We start from the raw sequence: 14,502 nt of genomic DNA, 5'->3' as shown, positions 1-14,502 counted from the left end.
TAATATTTATATAATTATAAATAGAACCGCCGAAGTTTTCCGACCGGCAATCGTGCACCTTCGAGTATTCAAATTCAGAAGAGGAGAAATGGGTTGCGCGCGAAACCCAGTCATTCACATCGTCTCCTACTATATTCACACGGACATAGACCTGCGATAGTATTGGACCACGTCTCGTTTCAGACATGGGATCCCTGTCTTAAAGACGTCAAATCATATGACATAGGGGCAGGGACGTCGGAGCCATGTGGGCTGGGTAGGCTTGAGCCCACCCATCAAATCACTACATCTAATAATAAAATAAACGTAATACTTATCTTAAATTTTTATTTTTAAACATATTTTCGGTGAGCCCACCCATGAAAAAAATCGTTCCGTCACCCCTGCGTAAAGGTACATTCTAAGGACGTCTTTAGGACGTCTCGTTACCCACTAGGATCTTTCGCAATTCGGAGATTATAAACCCGGACACTCATTCTGAAACATAAATTATTAAATATTTGTTCTAAATTGATTATTATTAGAAATTAATTACGAAAATGTATACAAATTTGAGCAAAATCAAAGTTATTTATGGTGGCTATCGATTGCGAGAAAACCTTTTTTTTGCGGTGTACTTTAATTAATATATTAAAATCTATAATTATTGTAAGAAAGCTTAAATTTACTTACTTTTAGTATAAATTCAAGTGCGCAACAGAAAAATTCATTACTTTTATATTTCGGAGTCGGCAACGATGCTGCACACACACAAGGAACCCTTGCGCAAGTATGCACTCTATCGAAGTTTAGTACCTGCTACTTCGGCAGCCAAGCCACAAATAAACGCGGACTCGACGACAATCGATGCTAGAGAGGTACCGGATATTTGTCCTAGTGGGGGTATACCTCGGAAAAGTGAAAGCAGAAAATGTCAGCAACTTGAAAATTTTGTTGGTGCAGATTCATACCAGTGTACGCCGAGAGGGTCAAGAATGAAATATATGTGTTCACTATAAACAGGACCATTATTATTTAAACTAAAAATACACACAATTAATCAATATTTATTTTTTAAATACCTTTCTTCTCATATCGTTAGAGCATAGTAGTAGTGGGTGTTAAAATGAACCAAAATGTTTGAATGAAATATCAATTTTTGAAAATATAAATGATGTTCGGGTCGTATACAGTAGTATGATGATGAACAGATAAAAGTACTGGGCGCCAGTTGCGTGACAATACCCTGTAGGAGTCTCGCAGGGGTTCATCTCTTTGATTGAATTGCAGGCGGGCTGGCCCCACTAGAACCCTTTTAGAAAATCTAGTAGGGCCCTATGGCCTCAGCGTTAAGTTCTAGATGCCGTATGGAAAAAAGCAGAAAAAAATATTCAAAATTGCGGCTTTAAAATGGAATCCCGTTTTTCCAGTCTAATAAATCCCCTTAAGATTTCGCTCTTGCGTAGTTGCATTCAAAATCTTAGCATCACTTCGTAACACGTGATACGGCGCGAAAACTTTAAATGATCAAAACGTAAAAATAGTCTCTTTGATCTTTTAGTTCATTTTTCATGAAATCCCGTCTTTTATTTTTAATCATTTTTCACGTAAGATATGTTCTTTGATTATCGGTAAAAATAAATGCATCCTAAAATATGAGGCCACGTTCAAATTACCATGATTTAAAATCATTGGTCAATTAATAATTCGAAATGTAATGCGATTTTATTGAATGTAAGTGAAAACCCATCACTTAGCAAACCCATTTGTGACTTACTCTTAAAAGTTATGAAAAATCTTAAAAATTATTCACATAACTTTCTTTAAAAAATATTAAATGTACAATTAATAAGCTTTTGTAATTAATGATTATTAAGTTAATCTTTTAGAAGCATAGGCTTCACAAAGCTCTATTAACGTCAGCTCAGCCAATTATCCGTTATTAATATTTTAAAATATTACAATGACCTTAAGTTGTTTTAAATTAAATAAAAGTAGAGAGCCTTCAGAAACATTAATTCTTGCATTCGGTTTTGCAACAACCCTACGTCACTCCTAATAGTATATTTGTTCTTTTAATAAGTAACATATGTAATTGCATATCTTCCCGTAACAGCAAATATATTACTCAACTTTTTATTGCGCATATTGTTCGTTATACCTACTTTACAAAGTTAAAAATATACTAAGGGTATTATCTTGAAATAAACAAAGAAATTCAAAATGGTTCATGCGAAATTGCCTTTTTTATAATTGAGTAATATTGATAATGAATTATTTATAAATGTGAGCATAAGGAATAAGTTTATCGATCGACTTACGACGAAAATTTTCTTGCATATTAATCATTGCTTTCAATTTTGGGAACTTTTTGAACTGCTTTTGCGTCGCGCCAGCAACACGATTTGTTGCTTTTAGCGCGTGAATCTTAAACTATATAAATATTCAAATGTTATATTTCAAATAAATAATTATTGGGAAATGCTTTAAAAGTAATTTATTAATCCTAAAATAGAGTGGTTAAGTGACAGATAAAAAAATATTGTGATTTTATTGAAAAAACGTTTTTTATTTTGACTTCAGAATAAACAAAATTTTTAATTTATTTTCAGTACCTTTATTGATTTTAGTTCAGGTCGAATTGTTGTGAATAAAAAAATAAAAATTAGAAACTCGATAGAGACAAAATTAATCATTATGCTAAAAAATGCTTTCTTTCTCTGAACTCGGAATTCATAACGTCTTTTTAATTAAAATCGAATTAAATTTTTATCTGTCACTTGCAAATCTTATTTTAGGATTAAAAAATTACTGTTAATGCATTGCCTTGTCATTATTTATTATAAATATCACACTTGAAAATAGACACTATTCAAAATCAGCGCGCCAACAGTAACCAATCGCATAGCCGGCGCGACGCAAACGCACTTCAAATAGTTCCTAAGATTGGGAGCACTGATATGAATAAGCCTTTATATGGTATTTACAAGTTTGCTATATAACCTTCAAATGATATTTGTCAATTCATTATATCTCTTTATTTGCGATAATATTTTGTAATCTCATGATCTTCATTAAGCTATGTCCATCATAGTTCAATTACATGTGTGATTTAAGTTAAATATTGTGTTACTAATTAAAACTAATGTCCAAGTGGGCAAAGGGAAAAATAGGTTCTTTAGAAATAGGCTTAATTACATTTGAGATCCTTTCGAACTCCAAGTGTGGTATCATTAAGAGCTCATTTATCGTTTTGGGTTCCTTTTCAGCAAGTAGAGTTCATTTTTCTTGCAGCTCCTTTGGAACCAAAAATGGATTCAAATAGAAACTTCAGTTTTTTCTGTGATTATATTCTTCTACACAATTCCAGTCTACGCACAGTAAAAACTTGGGGCTACATTTTGTTGCAGGTAAAATTACAACGGTGCTAACTCTACCTCGGCAGGGATTCAGATATCTGTCGAATATGGGTTAGGAGATACTGAGTATTTAGGGTACGAAATAGCGACAAGGTGGGGTACGGAAGGTCAGATGTTACGGTTTTGAAAGTTTGACAGCTGATGTAAAGCTAACCATGGTCTTAGAAAAATCTTAGACCAAAAAGGTGCTTTTTCACCACAAAATTTTAGAATGAAAAGGAGGTATGCGATGATGTAGTTTCCATGCCTGGGATGAAGGCCTATATGTTTGCAGGCAAAAATATTTGTTCAGAATGAATTGCGCAATGTTCAAAGCTGGCGAAATCAAGTTTTTGTGAGATTGCGATCAACGTATTAATTTGCGAAGAAAAAGTTTAATCGTTAATTAAAGGTGTTACTAAGATTTTTAATTTGGTAGGTCGCACATTGAGATTATTTAATTCGTTCCCTCGAAAAGTAATGAAAACCGGTAAAAATTGCTGTTTTGCAAAATCCAGTTATTTTTACGAAAAGTGTATGTACATCTATTAAAGTCTGAAAATGTGTGTTTTATGAAGCTGAAAGTATATGCAAAATTTGAGCTGAAAATAATGAATACCTTTTGAGAAAAGCTATTTGTTATTAAAAAAGGTACTGTTGTTTTGTTGGGTCTAACTTTTTTTTGGCTGGTTGCAAAGCCATAAAAGTAAACAAATTTTATTCCTGAAGAGTTATGGTCTAACGCACGCTTAGCCGCTAATTGATTTTTGAGTATTAAGTACGTTAAAAATGGCTGCCAAAGAATAGTACGTTTTTTTCTCATAATCAAATGGAATAACTTTTGCAATTTTTATCATAAACAATCGGAATTACAGTCAATGCAAATTTACTATTTGCACATGATTTTAAGATCAGAATATTTTCGTAGCATTAATGGTGGGGGGGGGGGGGGGGGGGGGGGGGTTGAGTTTTTTTATAAAAATTATTTCAGCCGTAATTTTCAAGGTATACAAATGAAATTGGTAAATATTATTAAATGGGTAGTGTTACTAACTGTAGTAAAATTTTCAGAAGAATCTGTTTCGGAAATACTGTTAATAATGGCGGTTTATTTACGACCAAATGCGGTCGTACTGCATGGCGGTGCAGTGGAGGAAGCTGCTCCTGCCTACTATCCGTTCACGATAGGAAGGCTCCTCCAAAACAGCTGCACATTTTTGTTATTGACGCGTAGGGAAAAAATTGGATAAAAGCACAGCTTATACCATAATAAATGCTACTTTATTACGCTTCATATAAGTCTCCATTTGTGTATGTGCAAAAATTGGTTAGGAAAATATCCTTCGTGAAAGGACGAAAAACGTGGTTTTTTCGCGCCACTCTCTCCTTGCTTGAACTGTACATATGTAATTAGACAATTATAATATATTAATAACAATTAACGTGAAATGCATTTAAATATAACTATTCTATCTCTCGTAATATACGTAATAGAGAGCTATATTTTGGATTGAATTGCTTGTAATATTTCAACAAACACAATCGAATAAAAATTAGAAATGACAATGTTGAAAGGTATTAATTAATAACAAATAATCCTGGAAGACAAATTGCACGGTGGTGTGAGTGTAAGGGAACGATGGACTATGCCGAGTATTGAATACCATAGCTAAAGTTCAGGTCGGGGCGTCCGCTCATTCATCAATTTTGAAAAGAGGAAAAGGGTACCTTAATTTGGAGATGAAAGTATCTATTCCTGTTTTTCGTGCAGTAGCTATCTCTTTTCTATGAGTAGACCCTTTAGGCTTGGTACCCCGCTGTGTCGTCACACCCACACTACCATGCAAATTTTCTTCCAGGATTATTTGTTATTAATTAATATGTTTCAGGATTGTCATTCCTAATTTTTATTCGATAATATTTGTTGAAATTTTCCAAGCAATTCAATCCGAAATACAATTCTCTATTACGTATATTACGAGAAATAGCATAGTTATGTTTAAATGCATTTTACGTTAATTCTTATTATTATATTGTAATTTTATTTCTACATATGTACAGTCAGAATATGAAAGCATCTGTATGATTTTTTTCAAATTTTTTTAATTGTTTGTTTCAAAGATATCGTCATCGAAATTCAGGCAAGGAGAGAGTGGCACGAAAAAACCACTGTTTTCGTCCTTTCACGAAAGATATTTCCTAACCAATTTTTGCACATACAAAAATGGGGACTTACTATATATGAAGCGCAATAAAGTAAGCTTTATTATGGTATAAGCTGTGTGTTTATCCGATTTTTTTCTTACGCGGAAATTAAAAAAATGTGCAGCTGTTTTAGAGGGGCCTACCTATCGTGAACGGATAGTAGGCGCGCCCGTTAGCCGATGGCGTTAAAATTGAATTCATGCATTCAAAATGTAACAATTGGACGTATCTCATTAAAGAATAGACAAATCGAGATGTTTTTTTTTTTTTAAATTTTATCTAGCTTTTTGGGCTCATTACAAATTTTGCATTAAAACCCCAGAAAGCGCACGTCTAGTGCTTGAAAGGCAAGTTTACATTGTGATATTTTCACTAACTGAACCATCCTCAAAAAATGTTAAACCTAAACAACACAATAATGTATGAAATTTCGAAGGCAAGTAATGCAATTAATTGTAGCATTAATAATGATTTTGCAGTAGAAAAAAACAAAGATTTAAACAAAAGAAAAATTAACTTTAAGCGAAAATGATGCTTTTTGAACAATAACAAAACATGATTTTGAATCTTGAAATCACAAAAAAAAACTGAAGTTTCCATTGGAACCCGTTTTTGGTTCCAAAGGAGCTCCAACAAAAATGGCCACTACTTGCTGAAAAGGAACCCAAAACGATAAATGAACTCTAAATAATACCACACTTGGGTTTCGAAAAGATCTCAAATGTAATTGAGCCTATTCCTAAAGAACCTATTTTTCGCTTTGCCCACTTCGATACTATGATTAATTAATAACACAATATTTACCCTAAGTCACACATTTAATCGTACTCTGGTGGACATAAATAAATTAATGAAGATAATTACATTACAAAATAATAACGCAATTAAATTAAATATAATGACCTGATAATATTATTTGCAGGTTATGTAGCAAACTTGTAAATTTAAAGGCTTATTCATGTCAGTGCTCACAATCTTGACAACTTTTTGTACTGCGCGTGCGTCGCGCCGGCAACACAATTGGTTACTGTTGACGTGCTGATTTTGTATAGTGTCGATATTCAAATATGATATTTATAATAAATAATAATTATAAAATGCATTAACAGTAATTTCTTAATCCTAAAATTAGATTTTGAAGTGACGGATAAAAATTTAATTCGATTTTAATTAAAAAGACGTTATGTATTCCGAGTTCAGAGAAAGAAATCGTGTTGCTGGCGCGAAGCAAGCGCAATTCAAAAAGTTCCAAAAATTGGGAGCACTGATTCATATGCAAGAAAATTTTCGTCGTAAGTCATTGGTCGATAAATTAATTCTTTATGCTCACATTTATAAATGCGTCATTATCAATAATACTCAATTATTAAAAAGGGAATATTGCGTTAATCCTTTTGAATTTCTTTCTTTACTTCAAGATTAATTCAAAACAGGCCTTCGTGAAAAGGTACCCTAAGTATAATGAACAGTATGCGCAATGAAATCCTGAGTAGTAAAAATATATTGTTAGGAGTGACGTAGGTTTGTTACAAAAACAAATGCAAAAATGAATGTTTCTGAAGCCCCTCTACTTTTATTTAATTTAAAACAACTAAAGGTCATTGTAATATTTGAAAATATTAATCAAAGATAATTAGCTGAGCTGATCTTAATAGTGCTTGGTGAAGACTATGCTTCTAAAAGATTCACCTAATAACAATTAATTACAAAAGTTTATTAATTGTACATCAAAGATTTTCTGAACAAAATGATGTGAATAATTTTTAAGACTTTTCATAACTTTTAAGTGTAGGTTAAAATGGGTTAGGTAAGTAATACATTTTCACTGACAATCAATAAAATTACATTACATTTCCAATTATAAATTGACCAGTGATTTAAATCATGGTAATTTAAAGATGGTATACTCTTAAGCCAATTTTATATTAAAAATTCTAAAATAAGTGAACCTTAAAAAGTAAGAAGAAAAATGAATAAATATTAATATCATTTGTGTTTGCTTTACCGACATATTCTGTAAATCGCTAACTTACCAAACCGACTTTGCAAGCGATTGGCTTGTAAATGGGCCTTGATGCTGTTCTTTTCAAGTGCGCTTTAAACGAAACCATTTGGTTCTCTACAGGTATCTATTGGAGCTCAAGTTCCAGATGACACCAACTTTCATTTGAGCCGCAGCATGAGTGAACCCCCAGGTTTTTCTGTGATGAAATAAGACATTTAGATAAGAAAAAACTTCTCCACACGCAATATGCGGAGACAGATTAAAGTTTTTTAAAAACGAAACTTTCCGCGAATATTTAGAATACATTTCTGAAATACTCATCCAAATTGTTAAAGAACCAAAATTTTGCTTTTATTTACTATATTACATAATTTGATTACATGCCCTTACCAAACTGTTGGGTACACTTTTTCACACTACACTTACTAAACTATCTATCGCAAACTGTAAATATTGCAACAATTTACCCCCCTCAAGTTTTTGCTTAAGAAAATACACGATGTTAGCAGTGTTGATCCTTAGCCGAAACTGACAAAGTGGCTTACGAGAATCATCCAGTAGCTGTTATGTGCGCCTTCCGAGAAACAATAAGCAGGTAAACTAAATACAAAACAAGTGCATACCTGCGACCATTCGAAATTCCATCAGTGCTATTGCATCTTGTATTTCAAGAGAAATCTTCAACTTTTTGTACAGTTAATCTGCAGATAAGGACAAGTTTAAAAATTCGAAGTTTACTTCAGTAAATTTCATGAAAACGTTATGACCCGAATTTAACGAAAAACTATTATTGAAATCAGTATGCACTTTTTGTAAAATTATTGGATAAATATTAACATATCAAACTGATACTTACATTATAATGAAAAATTATTTCAGTAATTGTTCAGTTAGTGAAAATATCACAATGTAAACTTACCTTTCAAGCACTAACACGTACGTTTTCTGAGTTTTTAATACAAAATTTGTAATCAGCGCAAAAAGCTAGCTGAAATTAAAAAAAAACATCTCGATATGTCTATTCTTTCATGAGATACGTCTAATTCTTACATTTAGAACGCGTGGATCCAATTCAGCGCCATCGGCTAACAGGCGCGCCTAGGCAGGAGCAGCTTCCCCCATTCCACCGCCATGCAGTATGACCGCATTTGGTCGTAAATAAGCCGCTATTATCAACAGTATTTCCGAAACAGATTCTTCTGAAAATTTTACTACAGTTAGTAACACTATCCGTTGAATAATATTGACCAATTTCAGTTCTATATCTTGAAAATTACGGCTGTAATAATTGTTATAAAAAAAGAACCCCCCCCCCCCCCCCAATTAACGCACAGAAAAAATTTTCATCTTAAAATCATGTACAAATAGTAAGTTTCCATTGACTGTAATTCCGATTGTTTATGATGAAAATTATAAAAGTTATTCCATTTGTTTATGAGAAAAAAACGTACTATTCTACTATACTAAAATTTGTTCACTTTTATGGCTTTGCGACAAGCCAAAAAATGTTAGCCCCCACAAAACAACAGTACGTTTTTTAATAACAAATAGCTTTTCTCAAAAAGTATTTATTACTTTGAGCTCAAATTTTACATATACTTTCCGCTTCATAAAACACATTTTTTCGGAGACTTCTCGCAAAAATAACTGGATTTTGCAAAACGGCTATTTTTACCGGTTTGAATTACTTTTTGGGGGATATAGCGAAAATGAATTTCCCTGAAATCCGTGTAACGCATTTGGAAGTCAAGTTTGTTGTTTTTATCGCGTTTCTTGATATTTCAATATAGTTATCGCCTACAATCAAAACACATGTAAATTATTATTACTGCATCATAAACTTCATTTAATATTAACATTCGCGCACATTTTAAGTGGTAAAAAGCGTTTAATTGTCCAAATTAAATTTCAACTGTCACTGCTCCTGATTAGACCGTCGCCATTTTATTTCGCTGCTCCCATAATGCACCGGTGCTCTTCCGATAATTGCTTCAGACACCTATTCTTAATATCCCTATTATAGCTTTACTTATAGGGGTTTGACTATACGATATCCCTGGTATATGGAAAATGGTCAAGGATATTCATTTTCGCTGATCCAGGGATCTCTCTAAATTCCTTTGTTCGTTTCAGTTAAATGTTTGGCTATAATAAGGAATAATATCTCTGTCACAGCTCAATTTTTTTTACCGTGTACATCATGGCATACATCGTTTTCATTCTAAAATTTTGTGGTGAAAAAATCTTTCATTCCCTGGACTATTCATACTTGGGGAATTTAGCATCCATATACTCTTCTTTTCTAGTAATGATAGCATGCCTATGCTCCACTATGTATTCTTATTAAGGTACGCATTATTCAAGATAAAAAGTTATGTCGTGAGCAAACGCGGATATCTCGAGCATTCGCAGTAGTGATTCTTGTGTATTTTTCAACTGACACATGGTCTTACATAACCTAAAAATACACAGGAATAACTACTCCGCACACCGGAGATATCCGCGTTGTGACGCCACTGACTGGGGATGGGGGATAAGCTATCTCTCTCGCACAGCAACATGATTGGTCTTTTCAATGTTGCTCCATAAATAGCTCTTTACTTGTGCATACATGTAAACTTTTTAACGTTCATTTAGAGGGGAGCGGTAAACAGCCAATCAGATCGCTGCGCCAGAGAGATAGCTTATCCCGCTAACTTGTAGTCTGTCTCTTTTATTTTGCCAATAAATCTGCTATTGCTTGGTTCCCTCTAGTTATACATGCGCTAAGATATCTAATATTAAGTATTTCAAATTGTGATATCAGCTGGCAAGATGTCTGTAGAATTAGAGCCACGCAATAATACAAATCCAAGAGGATAAAACTTAATTTATTTTATAACTTAAGAAAAAATTATTTTTCACTGTTACAAAAAACATATCAATTTCATTATTTAATTAAATAGTTAATAAATAGTTAAATAGTCTGAATACACTTATCGTGAAAAATGATTATTTCCCATCATTATAAAAATAAAGTTTAGTCCCATGTATTTGGTATTATTGTTTGTCCCTTAGCGTGCAGACATCTTGGATATCCCCACCTAATCTGAAATACCTAATAGCTCAATTTTATAAAAGTGCGAACAACGCACCTGCTAAACTTCAATGACCATGACATACAATTAGCAAAGCTGTCAAAATAATAAACAATGCATTTATATATGGCTATTTCAAATCTTCAAAAGTATTGAAGAAGTATTTAAGAAGTTAGGAACGCGAAGATTATGCGTCGAATGACGTTTTTCATTTGGTACCCCAAGAACCCGACACGTCGTACCCAAAGTAGTAGGTACTTCGTACCCCAAGTGATTGGGAATCTGTACCCTACATTATGGTGCAGAATTCACACCGCAAAGGTAATTTCTGTTGCAGGTATATGGTACACTGTTAGAAAAATCTGTATGAGGTTTAATATACATGTATGTGAAGCAAATATGCACCACCGCTACTGAAATGTAACATACATTGCTGTAGTGCATTTATTATACATGTGTATGAGATTTAATATACAGGTCGGTATAGCAATGTGCGTGAAAACTCAACCTGCCTTCATTTCTTTAAATCTTATCAAATATTCTTAATTAAATTAGTAAACTAGAATTTGTCCACTCAGTTGTTATTTATAATGTAAGTGAAATGTATGGATAAATTTTTTTCCTCACAGAAAAAACTGAAGTTAAATTTTGTTGCATGTAAAATTTCCTGCTGTTAAAGTTTAAATGCTATTTGGCGAAAGTTTATCCTACGATGGAATAAAATCTGTCGTCTGCTACGACGTCCTCAAGAGAAATGAGAAACGGGCAATTTATGCGTTAATTCGAGTTATAAATTAGGACCATTTAGCAAAAAGCGCAAAAAGCAACTGACAGATGGGAATCCCCGGTTCTCCCCAATTTAATGAAGTTAAACGACGATAGATAGTGCTGGCGTCGCAATCCTCACTACATCTCGAATAAAAATGGAGCGATTATAAGGCGAAAGATTATCCAGGCAAGGTTAAAAACCGAAAATTATCTTAGATTCATTTAAAGTTTATCCGGCAAGGTTATTTCTTGTTGCGGTGAATCTTTCACCTGAAATTGATGTAAACTTTATCTTTCGTTTTTTTCTATGCCAATTTCGTTCTAAATGGTAAAAATTTAAGTAGAATACAGTTAATTGTAGGTTAAGTCTGTTATTTATTTGCTTGATTGAACTTTTCGGCTTGAAATCTAATTTTATTTTTTGTTAACAGGAACAGGGTATCATGTTTTATTATTTAGAATCGAAATTTACAGCTAAACTTATTTTAAATTTGTGAAAAATGAAATTATATGATTTTTCTCGTAAGCGATTAACATGAATGTATATGAAATTTAATATACGCGCTCTTAGTGGCGATTTCATATGCTTAGAATATTATTTTTCACACACACGGGTGTATTAAAGTTGATATTATTTTCAACAGTGTACCCTGATATTGGTGCTTCATCAACACTTTCTTTTATCTGTGCGTCTAACATCAAGCTTACAATGTAAACATTCATTTATCTAATATTCAATTAATTTTTTTATTGTTTTATTGCACCAAAGATGCATGAAACCAAGGATAAAAATCAAAACCATATTTACAATTGGTATTTTACGGAATAAGGGTGATGGGCCGCATGATGATGCTTTGTCTGTTGAAAGCTTCTAAACGTATGCCCGTGCAGAAAGTGCCAAATGTTTGCCTTATTTCCAACTTGGGCCAGATCGGGCACACAATTTTGTCGACGTTAAATTTTACCCCCTCTAGACCCCGGCTTAACCGCCGAGCTTAACAGTAGATGGCACCCCATCAATTTCAGGGTCTAAAGTGGGTTGATTCCAAATCGCCCAAGTTTTAATGTAACCCGTGCATAAATTCCAATTTGGATCTGATCGGGGCCAGATCGGGCAGAATTTGGCCCAAATCAGGCTATCTAGATGGGGCCAGACTCGAAATGAAACGCAATGCCCGATCGGGGCCCATGCTCTGCGCCCAGAGATAACCATACCTGGCCCCGATCAGGCATATATTAATTTATTTTTTTTATTCTTAATTAAAAGGGATTCTTAAACAAAATAATATTAAAATCGAATATATCACCTCCTTAACTGAAATTTGAGAATATAAATATCAGGTTATCTAACAGATCGCGATATGAAAAAATTGGAGTATGTCAGACACTTTTTTTCGAGCAAACGGAAAAAGTCAAACGACGCAACATAACAGCCAGCATTTGTGTATGATAAACCACTTCAGTATTTTGCAATATATTTTTGGTTTTAATTTCTAAATTGAAGTTGCTTTCAATTTCTATATTGAATGTAATTGTGGAAAGTTTCAAATCACCTAAAAATACGTGAAAATAAGTATGTTTATGGCGTCATTGTTGATCTAAATCGTTTTCACATTCAACAAATGAAATATTACGTTTGATACTTTTCTTATAAATAAATAACCTCATTTCGAGGTTAGGTTTCATCTTAACATTCTTAATAAATTTACTTATTAAAGTCTTCAACACGTAATTCAGGAATATTTTACAGTATCATATACCTACGCATTCGTCTTGTGCTCACTTTTGGCATTTTTTCCCACTTATTTTGCAACTTTTCCAAAAAATAATGGAAATATTTTTGACGCTTGATACTTTACGTTGAAACTTGGGCGATTTGGAGTCAACCCACTTTAGTCCCCGAAATTAATGGAGCGCCATCTACTGGCAAGTTTGGCTGTTAAGTCGGGGTCCAGACGGGGCCAAATTTAACAACCACAAAAGTGTGTGCCTGATCTGGCCCAAATTGGAAATAAGGCAAACATTTGGCGATTTCTGCACGGGAAAGTGTGAAATGTCAAACATATTTCAATTAATAATTGTAAAACTGACAAAATAAGTGGAAAAAATGCCAAATCGATACTTCAAAATATTCGTGAGTTACGTGTTAAAGGCTATACTAAGTAAATTTATCAAGAATTTTCAGATGAAACCTAACCTCAATATAAGGTTATGAGAAAAGAAGCAGGAGTAATATTTGATGTGTTGAATGTGAAAACGAATTAGATCAACAATGACGTCATAAACATATTTATTTTCACGTATTTTTAGATGCTCTCATATAATCAGGATGTGAATACAACCTACTTATTTATAGCCGCTTTTTGAAAAATAACTCAAAGAGCCAGTGCAATATTAAAATTCATTCATTTTCAAATAAGTTTCTACATTTAAGTTGAATATAGAAAATGAAAATAAGTTCAACGTAAAAATTAAAACGAAATATATATTGCAAAATACTTAAAGAGTTAATCATACATAAATGCTGGCTGTCATATTGCATCTTTCGACTTTCTTCCGTTTGCTCAAAAAAAACATTTTAACAAATCATTCGTTTCTAGTCTTACATACTCCAATGTTTTCATATCGTGATCTGTTTGATAATCTGATTTTTATTTTTTCAAATTTCAGTTTATGAGGTGATATATACGATTTTTATATTATTTTATTAAAGAATTCCTTTTAATTAAGAATATTAAAGATAAAGTAATATGGGCCCGATCGGGTTATTTCTGGGCGCTGCGCTTGGGCCCCGATCGGGTATAGCGTTTCATTTCAGGTCTGGCCCCATCTAGGTAGCCCGATTTGGGCAAAATTCTACCTGCTTTGGCCCCGATCAGATCCATATTGAAATTTGTGCACAGGTAGTGGTCTTGCTAACGTCCAGCCAAATCTTGGCGGACCAGTGCTGGCGCAGTACTGGGTGAATTGGTCATGCGAACGCCTAGCCAAGACTTGACGAACGAGTACTGGAGCAGTACTGGGGAAATTGCAGTTTAATTACTTTGCCGATACTCGCAAAAATCATAAA

Source organism: Belonocnema kinseyi, chromosome 3, assembly GCF_010883055.1.
Source record: "Belonocnema kinseyi isolate 2016_QV_RU_SX_M_011 chromosome 3, B_treatae_v1, whole genome shotgun sequence".
In the NCBI taxonomy this organism is placed as follows: domain Eukaryota; kingdom Metazoa; phylum Arthropoda; class Insecta; order Hymenoptera; family Cynipidae; genus Belonocnema; species Belonocnema kinseyi.
This window is presented reverse-complemented; position numbering follows the sequence as displayed.